The sequence below is a fragment of the Tamandua tetradactyla genome, chromosome 1, assembly GCF_023851605.1.
Source record: "Tamandua tetradactyla isolate mTamTet1 chromosome 1, mTamTet1.pri, whole genome shotgun sequence".
Lineage (NCBI taxonomy): Eukaryota > Metazoa > Chordata > Mammalia > Pilosa > Myrmecophagidae > Tamandua > Tamandua tetradactyla.
The window spans coordinates 160,607,025-160,623,056 of record NC_135327.1 but is presented as its reverse complement, the minus strand read 5'-3'; positions in this window follow the sequence as shown (position 1 = coordinate 160,623,056).

The window sequence follows — 16,032 nt, the reverse complement described above, 5'->3', positions numbered from 1 at the left end:
CCGGGGAAAGTTGTTGGAACCCAGGGGCTTGGAGAGAAGACCAGCAGAGACCATCTTGTGCCTTCCATGTAAGAAAGAACCTCAGTAGAAAGTTAGCTGCCTTTCCTCTGAAGAACCAACAAAATAAATCCCCTTTTATTAAAAGCCAATCCATATCTAGTGTGTTGCATTCCGGCAGCTAGCAAACTAGAACACCTTTCCATTCCTGACAATACGTATCAAGACTCAGTGAAGAACGTTTGGTCACTTTGAGATATCTATGGAAATTCTAAGAACACAAAAAATTGATTGAGTGATTTTTATTTTGTGTGTTTTTCTATGTCTTTTTAAACAACAGCTTGTTTGACTTAATGGTAAAACTTTCTAAAATGTTACCTTTTTTTTTAATTGCATCTGAATTTGATTTTATTTCCTGAGCTCTGTTTTTCAAAAACTCAGTCAGATAAATACACATTAATTGCCACCTGGGGTAATAGAAAAGGAATATAGAGAAGCAGGAGTATGAATATATCCTTCTTAATCCCTAAAATTCTTTTTTGGGGAGGGGGTCGACTATAATGCACAAACAATTTATAAAATGTTAAATACATTTTTTTTTAAACTCTGATCTTTGCAAATGTATTCATGGAAAATAATTGGAATATTTTATTTATCAAGATATATAATCAAATAAGTATGGGTATTAAAAAGTTATATTTCTTATAGGAAAGACAAGTTGTGGCTTAAATATTCTTACTCTGAATTTTTTATGTGAAAGGAATACCTTCATTTTTATATTTTGCTATTTGTGTTTTGCAAACTTACTTTGTAACTTTGGTATCTCTGAGAAAATTAAATACAACCATTTACAAAAAGTCCATTCTATAGAAATGTCATAGGTACAACATTTCCATCTGCTGCTTTCAGTAATAAAACACTTGAACATGTCAAACAAGAACTATATTTATGTTATTTCATAACCTGGTTTGTCTATCATGGGATTCCATTCTATGTATAATGTAAAATGAAATTACTGCTTCAGTGGCAGCTGAGGTGTTTCAACAGAAAAGAAGACAAAAATGCTCTTTATTCTTGAGAAAATATTTCAACAGTAAAAAGAACACTTTAGGATAACTCAGATTACCCACATGAAGCCTATCACTCTCAGTTATGGAGTGATAAGATGTTCTTTCTTTTGGAGATTTTCTATTGACTGGAAGAAAGAATTGCATTTGTTGCCTTATGATAAGGTTTGGTTTTAAAATATCAAATAATATCTTTTCCAGAAATAATAGAAAATGGAATTTGAGAAAACAGTTCCCATTTCAACAGCATCGAAAGGAATTAAATACTCAAGAATAAATTAACTAAAGGAAGTGAAAGAATTGTATACTGAAAACTACAAAACCTCATTGAAAGACATTAAAGACAGCCTAAATAAATAGAAATTCATCCTATATTCATGCATTGGAATACTTAACAGTATGAAATTGGCGTTACCCCCAAATTGATGTACAGATGCAATGCATTCCCTATCAAAATTCCAGCTGCTTTTTGTGCAGAAGTTGACAGGTTCATTCATTTTATTCATATAAAATTCATATGGAAATGGAAGGGCCACTGAATAGCCACAACAATCTTGAAAATAAAATTGGAGGATTCACATTTCCTAATTTCAAAATGTTCTTTAGTTACAGTAATTTAAACAGTAGGATACTGATGTAAGGATAGGTATAAAAAACAATAACATAACATTGAGAATCCAGAAATACACTCTTATATTTACAGTCAATTGATTATCAACAATGGTGCCAAGAAAATTATATAAGGAAAGGGTAATCTTTACAACAAGTGTTGCTGAGACAAGTAGATAGATATATGTAAAAGAATGAAGTTGGAGCCCTTTTTCACACCAAACATAAAAACTCAAAATGGACCACATATCTAAATGCAAGAGTCAAAATTATATAACTTAATAAATGGATTAAGCAAAGCTATCCTAGATATGACACCAAAAGCAAAAGTGACAAAATAAAAAGTGGATAAATTGGACTTCGCCAAAATTAAAGCTTTTCTACGTCAAAAGTTACCATCAAGAAAGTGAAAAGACAACCCACAGAATGGAGAAAAATATTTGCTTCACATATTTTATTAGAGAATTGTATCTGGAATATGCAAAAATCTTCGCATCTTCACTGAGATAGAGTTCATGTTGCATACAATTCACCATTTTTGGTTTCATATAAACTCCCCTCCCTCTCTTCCCCCACCAGCTGATAATCTCAAAAGTATTTTCTCTCTCCACAAATACGCTTTTTTAGTAATCTCTTATAAATGACATCATACAATATTTGCCTTTATATGCTGTGCTTATTTTACTGAGCATACGTTTTTAAAGTTCTTCCATGATGCAGCCTGTCTCATATTTTTTCATTTTTTATAGCTGAATAATATTCCATTATGCATATATCCTACATTTTGTTTATCCATTTTGGTTGTTTCCACCCTTTGGCTACTATGAATAATGCTATTATAAAAATTAGTTTGAGGCACTATCCTCACTTTTTTTTAGGTATATAACTATAAGTGGCATTGCTGGTTCATATGGTAATTCTATATTTAACATTTTCAGAAACTGTCATAGTGCTTTCCAGAGTGGGTTGCACCATTTTATGCTCTCACTAACAATGCAAAAGAGTTCTAATTTCTTTATATCCTCTCAAACACTTTTTATTTTCCTTTTTTTTTTTTATTAGTAGCCATCCCTGTGGCTGGATTGTATGGTATGCAAAAATCTCAAAGTGGTTATATTTTTAAAAAGTCCTCTGCTCTATGAAGTTTATATTCTCATGGTTTTACAGACAAATAATTATAAAACATATAAGGTAAAGATAATTGCTTGGAATACTAAAAATCAAGAAAATGTTAAAAGGATATGGGAATAATATGAAAAGAAAGAGAGTAACAAGAAAGACTAGTTGAGAAAAAGTAGTTAGGATGGTCATCTTAGAGAAGGTAATTTTCTAGCAGACTTCTAAATGTAGTACAGGAATAAGCCATACCGAATAAAAGTGCTTTTCAGGCAGAAAAACATGGACGTGCCATTTGCTGAAAAACTGAAGACTAGACTGGAGCATAGCAGGTATGGATAGACGGGAAAATCAAGAGTTAGTTTTTGCCTGATTTTATCATGAAAGTTTAATGTATTCGAATTTCTTAAAATTTTTCCAATTTGTTGATTAATAATGATTTCAGCTAACATTTATATAGATTTTGCTATTTTCCAGGCACTGTTTAATGAAGTTCATGTTAGTTCATTCATCATAACATCCTGAGAGGTAAAGTATATTATTAGGTTGAAACATAATATAATAAAGATGCTTCGTGTGGTTTGAAGTACTATCATCCCTCTTTTATAGATAAGGAGATTTTGACACAGAAGATTAAGGAAGTTGTTCACAGTAGCATATGTAAACGTAGTGGAGTTGAAAAGAAAACTCAGTTTATCTCAAAAAGCTGAGTTTATCTAAAACTTTATATTGGTATCCCATTGATGTTTTATTTTGCATGCAAATGTGACGTTCAGCATAGTTCTGTTTTTTGACTCTTTGAATTTACTCCTTTGCAATTTTATGTATAGATTCTGTTTTTACATTATTATTAATTTGTGGTTTCTTGTTTCTCTTTCAAAATTCACTTGTATATATTTGATTTATATGCTCCTCAGTCCATATGAATGCAACCATATTTAATTCACCAAAAGCCATGTTTTATTTTATTTTATTCTTTTCTTATGTCATCCATGTTCTTCTCTCCCAGTATCACCCCTTACCCTAAATGACCAATCATGTTTGAAATGATGATAATGAGGGTGATGATGAGATGACGATATAATAATAATAATAGCAAACACTAACTGTAGAATTTACTATTTGTCAGGCACCGTTCTAAGAACATAATATGTATTAACTCATTTAATCCTCACAGAAACCTTATGAAGACTATAATATTATAAACTATTTTACAAATTAGAAAACATGGATAATGAGTGTTTGCCAACATCATACAACTGAAAGCTGACGAAGCTAGGTTTTGTAGCCAAGAAGATTTCTTCCATATAATTTGACTCCAGAGCTTATGCCCTTAAATTTTTTTCACAGAAAATATGCAGTGATTGACTGTAAGTGCTGTTATTTACATAAATAGGAAGAGATTATGTTCCTCGTTTTTGTAAATGGCCATGAGGTAAACTTAGTATTTATAACTTGAATTCTCTGCTCTGGTGTTAAGTAACTTGTGCTGCATAAGAAATCACCCCCAGATTTTGTAGTTTCAAACAACTATCATTTATTTAATTTGTTCTTCTGTGAGTTGAGAATTTGTGTTGGCCTTAGATAGTGCTTCTTTTGGTCTTGGTTGAGCTCACTCTTGCAATTGCAGTCAATTGCTGGTTGGCTGAAGGCTGGATGTTGTAGGGTGGTCATATCTGGGTCAGCTTGTCTCCTCATAGCATGTTCTCTCATTCTCCAACTGGGTAGCCTGGGTTTGTTTGCCTGATCACCGGTCAGGATTAAACAAAAGAGTAGGAGCAAGTAAAATTGCCTTAGGCCTATTCTTGGGATTGGCGTTACCAGTTATGCTGCATTCTATTGGCCAAAGAAAGCCAGAGCACCAGTGCCTCTTGATAGGAGGGGTATAAAGTCAAATAAAAAGGATTAAGGGTAGGAGCAAGGCTGTTATGAAACCTACTACAATTATGCAACTCTGTTGACAGTCAACCCAGAACTCTTGTTAGAAGCTGCAAAGCTTAATTTTTTCTTAAATCGTAGGAGATTCTTTAATTGTTACAAGTTGAATTGTGTCCCCCAAAAGACATGTTCAAGTACTAACCCTGGGTCCTGAGAATGTGACCTTATTTGGAAATAAGGTCTTTGAAGATGTTATTAGTTAAGATGAAACCAAACTATTTTCAACTGGCAACAACTCCTACCAACATTACTGGCTAATAGAAACAAGACTTTAAAAGACTTTCAAACATGCTGATGCTCCCTGCCTAATATGTTTCTCAATATTTGAATGAAGAGAGTGTTTTATGGGAGCTCTAGCAGAATATAGTTAGAGGATAGATTAGAAGTTCCTATCTGATAAAGTCAGAACACCTTAGCCCTCTATTTGGATTCCTTTTGTTATATTTGTATCTGACAAAGTCCAATCAGGGAAACAGAAAGTACACCAAGTGCAGTGTTTAAAACAAAGAGATTTAATGTATGAATATGTTCAATAGGTGGGGGGAAATCTGAGAAGCCAAATCATAAATAATGAGAAAAATCTAGCTTCTTGCTATTGTTGCCACCTTCCATAGGTTGGGCAGACAAAGGGAAGAGGCAGTCTTACGTGAACACCAATGGCACCGTGTCAATCAGAAGAAGCTGAAGCAACAATAGCCCTGACTGGTGAAAGCTGGTGCCATTGACAAGGGGCACTGCAGAAGTTGGGGAAGATAGTGAAAGAGCTAAATATCCAGGATTTTCCTTCCTCCCATGTTCTGAACTTCCTCCAGTTTCTTCCATTGATTGAACCAAGTTGAAAGCTAACTTGAAAGAGTGTGGGAATGCAACTTATAGGACTCACCCCTACTTCAATACTGAGTAGAGAATGGAAAAGGTGAGGAAAAGATCTGAGCTCAAAGACGCCAAGTAATGGCATATTATAAGAAGTATTCTGATTATTCATTACTGAATTAAAAACCACCACAAAACTTAGTGGATTAAAACAATGATAATATTCATTTTGCACACAAGTCTCCAATTGGGCAGGGCTCTGTCATACTGTGTGTCAACTGGGGTGATTTGGAATCATCTGTCATCTTATTCATTTATGTGCTTTGTGCTAGACATTCACTGTCAGCTGGAACTCAGCTAAAGCTGTGGCTCAAACAACCATATCCTGCCTTTCCATGAGACTGTGGGGCATAGTCACTGTATTGGGACTTGGTTCCAAGGGCAAGTATCCTATGAGGGTTATGTACACACTGTTATTTCCGACATAATCACTGCCCTGCCTGGATTTTGGAGGGAGAGATTATTGACCCACACTTCTCACTGGGGTGTCAAAATCACATTATATGAAGAACAGGTGATATGGACTATATTCATTTGGGCATATTTAGAAAGCATATCTGTTACCCTAAGAAACTCTGGAAATTCCACTTAATTTTAGTTCAGGCCACTAATCAAGTCTAGATATAAGCCAATAAGCATAACTCACCTAGCTTTTTGAACCCAGAATTGCTAGTGCACCCACATTGATAAACTCACAAACTTTTATTTTCACATCAGACTAATCATGGGTGTACATTTCTGAGATGTAAACTGTAGATAAAATGTTATGGTTATGATTGATTCTTTTCCTATAGTCAGTAAAATGTTGACTTTGAGATGAGAAATTTGGAGTTGAAGTTTATAGTTCATTTTCTTCAATATTTTTAGCATGATTAAGAAACAACCATCCCACAGGGACTTTCTTGGAATAGTTATTACCATATATTGTTTCATGACAGTGACCTCCTTGGTTTTCAAAGTTTTGTCTTCAATAAGTTCTTCATTCCATGTGACCAAAAACGATGGAATGGGGTTGGGGAGGAAGAGGGTCAGACTTTAAAAACCAATGAGGGCCATTATTATTTTTATTAATACTATTATATCAATACATTAGTCTTATTCTTTTTTGGGGGGATGGGGGGTGCATGGTTGAACCCAGGTCTCCCATATGGAAGGCGAGCATTCTACCACTGAACCACCCATGCACCCTAGTCTTGTTCTTTGTAATAGTGTTGTCTTCAGTAAAACACAAAAATACATTAGTAAACTTTAAGCATAAAAGTAACATGATCTGATTTAATTTTTAATAGAATTGTTTTGGATGCCAAGAGTAGATTGTTTGAATAAGGATAGAGGCAATGATGCCATTAAAGAGTCTATTAGAATGATCCACTTCACAGATAATGGTGGCTTATACCAAGCTAAGGTAGAGATGGATGTATTTTGAAGGCAGAAACACCAGAATTTGTGAGAAATTGCTAGAGATGGATGTATTTTGAAGGCAGAAACACCAGAACTTGTGAGAAATTGCAGGTAGCATATAAGAAAAAGAGAGGAGCCGGTTGAGAGGACAATGTTACTCATAAGAGGAAGACTGAATGAAGAACAGAATGGGAAATGGATGATGTGGTATCAAGAGTTACATGTTAGACATGTTAAATCTGAATATCTATTAGGCATTCAAGTTTAGATGTCAAACAAGAGGTTGGGTATTTCAGTCTATAGTTTAGGGGAAAGTTTGACTGGATGTGAAATTTTAAATATTGACAGCATCTAGATGCTTTGTAGCTCCTAGTAGAGAATTAATTGAAAGGTGAAAAAGTACAAACTTTAAGGTGAAAGAAAAATCAGTAGACATTCTGTGATATCCAGGAAAGTAAGAAAGACAGTTTTGTTGGGAGAAGGGAGAAACCAAAGCATCAAATGATGCAGACACGACAACTAAGATGAGGATTGAGAAATGACCACTGAGCAGAACAACATGGAGTTGGTGATTGTTTATAAGAGCCGTTTTCGAAGAATAGTAGGAATGAAAGGCTGATTCTATCAAATGCAGGAGAAGAATGCAGATTGTGCACAAAGACATCATTTTCAGCGTTTGACTTTGATGGGGATCATAAAGTCATTTTTGTTTCTTTTAAAACTATATCTCTATTTATAAAGATATAATTAATTAATAATTAATTAACTATAATTAATTTCTGAATTTTTAAAGTATATTTTTACCTGGTCAGCTAGGTAACATTTCCTTTTTCCTAGTCTGCAACCACACCCTTGTTTCTAAATTCTAGTTACATAATTATATATACATATATATAATTTATGTTATATATAAATTATTATAGCATAATTATAAAAATTCAGTATCCATCCAGCATACTTCTGAATGTCTTCTTTTGGTTAGCTAAATTTTAATGTTTGTTTTTTTCCAAAAGGATCTCCTGGATGCAGTCTTCTCTTAGTATCTTCATGTTTGAGAATATCTTCCTTTTGCTTTTATACTTGAATGAAAGCTAGGCTGAATATAAATAACCTTTTTGGTAAAAATGTTTTCCTCAGTAATTTTGAAGTTTTGCTGTTTGGTGAGATGTCTGAGACCAGCCTAATTTCTCCTTTGAAGGTGATTTTCCTTTTCTACTAAGATGATTGATACATACCTTTAATTATTTTTTTACTTTTTTAACATATAGAATATGACTTACAGTTGATTTTTATCTTTTAATTCATTTTGATATAATTGACATATTTTTAATCTACTGATGTAATTTTTCAATACAGGTGCATTTTGCTATGTCATTTCTCTGAATACCTTCTTCTGGTTCCAATTGATGCAGTCTCCTTTTTAGGGTCCTTCTGTTGAATTATCAATCTCTTTAAACCTATTACCTTATTTTCATTCTTTATATCTCTTTGTCTTTTCCTGAGTGTTTAAAGTGACAATCTAAATTTCAGCAATAACTTCTTAATTTTCTAATAAATTTCCTAATCTATTTTAAAAGTTAAGAAGTTAAGCTATTGATTTGTTCCAGTTTATAACATGTTTCCTTTATTCTGAAATGTCATTTTCCATCACAATGAATCTATGAAACAAACATCGTGCGTGTGTGTGTGTGTGTGTGTGTGTGTGTGTGTGTGTGTGAGATTTTTAATACAAAAGTGGTTTTCTGAGGGGGTTTGGATTATAGGAGATTTTTATTTTTTTACTTTTGGCAACTTGTGTTTCCTAATTTTTTTTTTTCATTTGACTTTTACGATTTTTCTTTGCTAAAAAGAAAAATCTGAAAAGAAAATAGTTGGGTAACCATTTAAGCAAGTCAGTTTGTGGATTAACATTAGAATTGATCTCCTCTTCCACTAGCCTAGCATATTATAATATACTTAATCTGGTATCTTATGTCCTTATCTGACAGGCTACCTATAAGCTTTAGGTCATACTAACTGCATAAACTTACAGAAATTATAATGTTCCTCAAATTTTCTCATTGTTGCTGTTAAAAATAGCTAGATAGACTATCTGTTCTTCTTTTCAACAGCTTACTGACTCTGAGACAGGAGTATTCAGTGGTGTATCAGTTCAAGTTTCTCCCTTTTTCTCTCTGGCCTGATTTTTATTTCCTTTGCCTCTGCAAATAATTATAAGCCATGGACAATAAATATAGATAAGCATCCTCTGAACTTTGTTATTTCCTTGCACATTCTGACAAACTGTTAAGTTAGATGTTTAGTAATCTTCCAATGCCTTTGCAATGTCACATCTGTTAAGGCTACTTCAAATATGTATGATGGGAAAGTACATATGGGGAGGTAGAATGGACACAGAAAACAGAAGCAAGTTAACCAAGAAACTAAAGAAGCTTATATTCCAGGACCCCTAGCTTGCAGTTCTCTGGAGAAAAATTCTGTTCACAAGCAAGAGCTGTCATAACATGGTTCCCTGGTCCTATCTTCTTGTCAGATTTTTAAATGTAAGATATTTTATACTCAATCACTATCTCCTGGCTTCTGGCAAATGCAAACGCAAATCCTCCCTGGAGGAACTGATCCTCAGTTTAGACCACCATCAATTAGTTTCTTGCTTAGAAAGACAGGTTTACGGTTCTGTACCAAGTGTTTTGGATTTTAATGCTATTAGAGGATGTTTGCATACATAAACACTTTGAAAATGTGGGGCATATTATGGAGGAATGTGTATATGATATATAGACTATAGAACTCCTTGTCAGACATATGGAAAAAGAATACTCTTGAATTTCTGAAAGTGAACTTCCAAATTTCTTTGAAAGATCCTAATTTGCACAGAGAGCAAACAGTGAAGATAATTTCTCTATGGAATCACTTTAGTTCTTTTGAAAGTTTCAGCAGAATGTACTCACACCTAGGTGTGGATTTAAGGCTTTATTTCTAGATCTAAGCTCTCTTATTGACCATGCCCCAAGGTAAAACCATGGTTTATATTTATTGACAGATCTGGTGTTAGATTATTTTTTGCTTGTCATGCTGTTTTTGGTAATCTTTCTTTCCTGTGGGTACAGCAGTGGTTTTTTTTTTTTTGATTGTGAAATATAACATGTATTTCAAAAAGCAATACATTTCAAATTACATTTTAATAAATACTGATAGAACAGATTTCAGAGTTCCATATGGGTTACAGTTTCACAATTTTAGGTTTTTCCTTCTAGTTACTGCAAGACATTGGAGACTAAAAGAAATACCAATATGATGATCCAGCAGTCATACTCACTCGTTAAATCCTATCTTCTCTGTTACAACTCCTCCTTCTCCTTTGATCTTTTTTCCAGTCTCCAGGGGTATTTGTACTATACCCATTCTAAATTTCTCCTATTGGTAAGAGCTATTAATAATATGGGAATGGGGGATGGAACTAGGTGCTATTCTGGAGAGGTTGGTCCCTTGGTGTTTCAGGGCTTATCTGGCCTAGGAACCCATCTGGGGGTTGTAGGTTTCTAGAAAGTAATTATACTGCATGGAATCTTTGTAGAATCTCAGATAGAACCCTAGGTGTTCTTTAGGGTTGGCGAGAACAGTTTTGGTTGGGGTTTGACAAGCCATGATAAAAGGCAATATCTAACTGATGCTTGTATAAGAGTAGCCTCCAGAATAGCCTCTTGACTATTTGAACTATCTTACCCACTGATACCTTATTTTGTTACAATTCTTTTCTCCCATTTGGTCAGGATGGCATTGCCAATCCCATAGTGCAGGGCCAGGTTCATCCCTGGGAGTCATGTCCTACGTTGCCAGGGAGACTTTCACCCCTGGATGTCATGTCTCACGTAGGGGGGAGGGTAATTATTTCACTTGCAGAGTTGGGTTTAGAGAGAGAGAGAGGCTACATCTAAGCAACAAAAGAGGTCCTCTAGAAGTAAGTCTTAGGCATAACTATAGGTAGGTTTAGCTTTTCTACTACATAAATGAGCTTCACAAGAGCAAGCCTCAAGATCAAGGGCTTGGTCTATGGACTTGGGAGTCCCTAATGGTTGAAATAGTACCATGGGTTTCCATGGTGGTAAAGCATAATAGTTCAAGGATGTTTTTAAAAGTACATGTGCTAAATCTCACCTAACCATACTGCAATTCTAGTTCTTTTCTTGTCTAGCTATTTTATGGGAACCAAAGGCCCAAGCCATTTGCTAAGTCTTTGTAAAACTTGAAAGCATGCTGCCCTTTGCATGATCTTGGTCAGTTAGTGTTTAAGCTAACCTCCCTGTGGAAGGGGGAATATGTAGATGATCAATGTACGTAAAAGACCAGACACTTCTCTGTATATGTAGGATGTTAATCTATACCTGTGGTAGTTAGATTCAGCTGTCAACCTGGCCAGGTGAAGTTACCTAGTTCTGTTGCTGCGGACATGAGCCAATAGTACGTGAAACTCATTTGTTGCTCATTACATCTGTGGTCAGCTAAAAGGCGTGCCTGCTGTAATGAATGATGTTTGGTTTAATTGGCTGGTGCTTAAATGAGAGATCTCAAGTAGTACAGCCCAAGCAGCTCAGCATACCTCATCTCAGCACTTGCACCTCAGCCCAGGCCTTTGGAGATACAGAAAGAAATCACCCCAGGGAAAGTTGTTGGAACCCAGTGGCCTGGAGAGAAGGCCAACAGAGACATCCTGTGCCTTCCCATGTAAGAAAGACCCTCAGTTGAAAGATAGCTGCCTTTCCTCTGAAGAACTGATAAAATAAATCCCCTTTTATTAAAAGCCAATCCGTCTCTGGTGTGTTGCATTTCAGCAGCTAGCAAACCAGAACAATACCCTACCTCCTTCTGGAGTCCTTGCAATGTTATTATATTTGCTGTTCTACAAACCAATGCATAATCCTTCTCCTGTGCACATAAACTATAATCAGTCTTACCCTTGTGCCACGAGATTTTCTGCCGTACCCATGTTCTCATACACAATGGAATGTCTTTGTCTAAGGCCCCTATAACTGGCTCTGTTGATTCCTGCCTAAGTGCAGAGTTCTTTAACTTGAGCTCTGAATCGATTGCCTTCCAAGCAATGTGATTCTCTGATTAATTTGCTTCTTTACTCCTGTAAGCAAACTCCTATAGTAAAGTATATATGTCTCAGTCTATACCTGGAACTTTCTTTGGTCTCTCAGCTGGAAAGGCCTCTTTGGGCCAGGACACCATTTGGAATCAAAAGTAACTTGGAACTTGGTTACAGCACATATATTTTCTAGATATACGTAGAATTATTTAGCAATTCTGTTCTATATCTAGAATGTCAAAAGCATGATTATTCTCTTAGCTATGCCCCTTTCCATGGTAATTTATTTCTAAGTTATTTTATTTTTTCTCCCATTTAAACTTATTTACACTTAACTTTTAGCTTTACTAATTTCTTTACTCATTTTTTCCTCCTGAAACCTAATTCTTCCTCTTAGATTACATTAACTTCTAGCTGAAGTGTATACATACTCTAGAATTCTTCTAGTAAGAATTTATAGGTGATAAACCCTGAGAATTTTCATGTTTTAAATTTCTTTGCTTTACTCTAACACTTGCTTAGGTACAGAATCTGTTATTTCTCTTTTGAAAATGTTATTCATTGTTTCTTGGATTTTATTGTTATTGATAAGAAGTCTGATATAAAGCCGATCTTGGTTTATTATAAATCTAATACTTATTGTCTGATAGTCTTTAAAATATTCTGTCAGTTGATATTCTCAATTTCATTATGACATATACATTTTTAATATATTTTTAAAATTTCACTTATCACTTTCCTCAGTTTTGAAGTAGTCTTCATTTTATCTCTTTGAAGAAATTCTCTCATCATTCTCTTATCTCCTTCATTCCCCATTTTCTACTTAACTTATCTTTCTTTTCATATTTTTATCTATCCATTCCTTTTTATTGCCTGTTTGCTAAAGCTGCTAGAATGCAATATATCACAGATGGATTGCCTTTTACAAAGGGGATTTATTAGGTTATAAATTTACAGTTTTAACCATGAAATATCCAAATTAATTATCAACAAGAGGATACCTTCCCTCAAGAGAGGCCAATCACATCTGGGGTTTCTCTGTCACATGGGAAGGCATGTGGCAATGTCTGCTGACCCTTTTCTCCAAGCTTCTGGTTTCAGATGGCTCTCTCAGCTTCTGGCATCTCCTGGGGTGTTACCATTTTGCATATCCAAATATCTGCTCTCTGTGTTGGCTCCCCAAGCATCTGTGCTTTCTCTAGAATGGCTCTCTTAAAGGACTCTAGTAAGTGTTTTAAGACCTGCCTTGAATGAGTGTTGTCACATCTCCATGGAAACAATCTAATCAAGAGACCTACCTACAATAGATCTTCACCCATAAGACTGGATTAGAAGAGCATGGCTTTTCTAGGATTACATAACAGTTTCAAACCAGTACACTCCCTTCTGAGAAAATGATATAGTTAGATCTTCTGGAAAAATAATAAGTTCTTTAGCTCTTTTTAAAATAAATCAGGCATAACTACCATTTAAATTTTTTTCATTCTGTTTAGTCAAATTTTTTTTCATTTATGAATTATCTTGTTCCTTATAATGAAAATATTGCTTATCCTTAATTAAAAATTTTGTTCATTTTAGAATCCAACAGTTCATTTTTATGTCCAATCATTATAGTTATGAGTTCATGTTTACTGAAAAGCAAAATTCATGCAAGCCCCAAGAATGAAAAAGTAAATGCATGTATGCTTTACTTTCTACCTGCCTTAAGGAGACAGAGGAAACTATAATGTAAAAGAAAAAAATGCAATGCAAGACAGGGAAATGCTAAGACAGAGTCAGTAAAGAAGCTCCACATTGAAACTTTGTAATTATAATGTGGATGAGTTACTTTAATTCTTTCTTCATGTTGGAATTTTATAATGTTTTATGTTGCTGTAATTACTTTGGTTTGTTGAATTTTCTGTAAGTTTTATATGTTATTGACTTTCCTGAAATGTTTTTCTTGATTGTGCTCTTTTCTTTGAATTTGATCTTCTGTTAGATATTCTTCTGTGTATGTTTGCACAGTTTGCTGAGCTCATAGGTTGGCCCGTCCTTCAGAGAGAAGGGCTGTGGAGGGCAGGGCTGTGGAGAGGCAGGACCTACCGGCAACTTCTGGGTTAGATATTCCTATTCCTCCTAGAAATCACCAGCCACGTGAGACAGTAATGTGGCTAATTGTTTATAAGTGCATCTTGTACTGAAGGGAAATGATTCCAGATAGAAGCTTGATAATGCAGGAAGCAATGGAGAGAGCAGTAAAGAAAATATCTTAGGAAATGAAAACATTATGTTTATTTTTCAAAACAAAAAAATATTATTATAGGTGAATTTTAAAGAAAATAAAAATTAAAATCTATAATAACAGTAGCACAAAGTTGGGGAAAATAGTAAATGGAATTAAACTGTTATAAGAGTTTCAAATTGTTGGATAGTGACAAGGAACTTATTTAAGCTAGATCAAAAGGAGTGAAGGTTGCATATTTTAATCTCTGTATAAGAAGCTAACCACTAAAAAAAAGAAGATGCAACTAAAATATGAATACAAATGATAAAATAAAATATTTAAAGATAATTGATTATTCAAAGGAAGATTAGACAAAGAGATTAGAGAAATAAATAAAAAGTAACCTTCTTAACAAGACAAGAATGTCCTCTATCACTCTATCACTATGACTAGTGCAGCATACAAAAGGGTCCCCAGTAAATAACAAGGACCATGGCAGAGCTGTCAGCAAGAGGTACAAACATTCATCCCAGCCTCTAATTTTTAGAATTTTTCTTGAGATTGCTGAATCTAAAATTGCTTTGGATAGGATTGACGGTTATTCAACATTGTACCGGGAGTTATTGCTAGAGAAATTAGGCCAAAAGAATTAATAGGCATCCAAGTTGGACAGGAAGAAGTAAAATTTTCCCTATTTGCAGATGATATGATTGTATGTAAAGAAAAGTCTGTAAAATCCACAGCAAAGCTCCTAGAAGCTAATAAATGAATTTAGCAATGTGTCAGGGTACAAGAGCAATGCTCCCAAATTGTAGTACTTCTATATGCAACCAATGAACGATCAGAAGAAGAAATCAAGAAAGAATTCCATTCACAATGACAAATAAATGAATCAGATATCTAGGAATAAATCTAGCCAAGGATGGAAAGGATAATACCCAGAAAACCACAAAACATTGCTAAAAGAAATCAAAGACCATGTTCATGGATTGGAAGACTAAATATTATTAAGATGTCAATCCTACCCAAAGCAATTTTAGATTTAATACAATCCCAACAAAAATTCCAAAAAATTAGAGGCTGGGATGCATGTTTGTACCTCTTGCTGACAGCTCTGCCATTGTCTTTGTTAATTACTGGGGGCCCTTTTGTATGCTGCACTGGTCAGTCACTTGTGTTTCATCCTGGGTCTCTGTAGACTTGGGTCCTGTGCCTGGTTATTCATGGGGCTTTAACTTATTGCTGTGAGTGGCTCTGTTGTCTGTATCTGCAGCAGGATATATCTACATTGTGCTGCCTCAGGGTGACCTTTCAGTTGCACAGGACCAAATGAGGTGGGGAGGCCCCAGACTGGAAGGTTTGGGGTTGAAGATCTCCTACCTTTTATTGGTATCCATTTAAAAAACATGCAGGTAATATCACCTACAAATCTCTCCTGTGCTATTTCAGTCCACAATATAGGTCAGCATCAGCTCTAGATCAGGTACCTAACATGGTTTCAATTAACCGTGGCTGGGATGGGGATTTTTTATTGGGTAGCTAAAAGTGCTCAAAATTTAAGATTCCACAATAGATAAAATTTAACTAAATATTATATACCATTTGATATTAAACTGACACCAATGTTTCTTCAGGAAGTCTCATGAACAAGCTGAGTCAGAATATTCTGTGATTCTTATTAATGATATGCATTAAAAAATTCCATTCCAGGTCTGTTTTATCTGAACTTCTTT